This window comes from Buceros rhinoceros, unplaced genomic scaffold (assembly GCF_000710305.1).
Source record: "Buceros rhinoceros silvestris isolate BGI_N320 unplaced genomic scaffold, ASM71030v1 scaffold25257, whole genome shotgun sequence".
NCBI classification, from domain to species: Eukaryota; Metazoa; Chordata; class Aves; order Bucerotiformes; family Bucerotidae; genus Buceros; species Buceros rhinoceros.
In genome coordinates, this window is record NW_010424356.1 from 12,544 (window position 1) to 13,076 (window position 533).

At 57.8% G+C, this 533-nt stretch overlaps 1 protein-coding gene across 1 annotated transcript in view; it reads left to right on the forward strand.

Annotated features, from left to right (window-relative positions):
• LOC104497513 (pre-B-cell leukemia transcription factor 3-like) overlaps nucleotides 1-533 on the forward strand; it is a gene marked incomplete at its 5' end in the record, with an annotated part of 7,229 nt that overhangs the window by 1,077 nt on the left and 5,619 nt on the right.

Here is a 533-nt window from a genome sequence, read left to right on the forward strand (position 1 = left end):
CCCGTGGGGTGGGGGCCTGCGCTGCCCCGGTTCCCCTGCACCCCTCTGCCTTCTCTCTTTTCTGGGGTTGCAAGGAACAATGGCATCAAAGGAGACAGTGGAGGCAAGAAAGGCTCATAAACTCTGAGCCTACTCAGCTCAGCGAACCTCATCAGAGGTTCAGGAGCTGAGCTGGGAAGTCCCACACTTGCCCCCAGCCCGTCACGGCAAAGTGTTGGGCTGTACAGACCAAAACCACAACAGAGATACGGAGGCAGTGACAAAACCGCTCGAAAATGTGAGGCCGAGGAGAAGAGGGCACCGTGCTGCCCAGCTCCTTCCCCGGCCCCTGTGCCTTGCGTGTGTCCCCTCCTGCATCACCAGCACAGAGCAGCGCCTGGGGCCCTCCACGGCTCCTTATTTTAGAGGTTCTCTTTTTTCATGTGAAGACCCTCTGAAAGGTCTCTGGCTGCTTTGTTTTGCTTTTTTATCCACCAGAAACAAAGGCATAGTCTGTGACAGGCCATGCTGGCAGAGCCAGCCGGTGCCCGCCC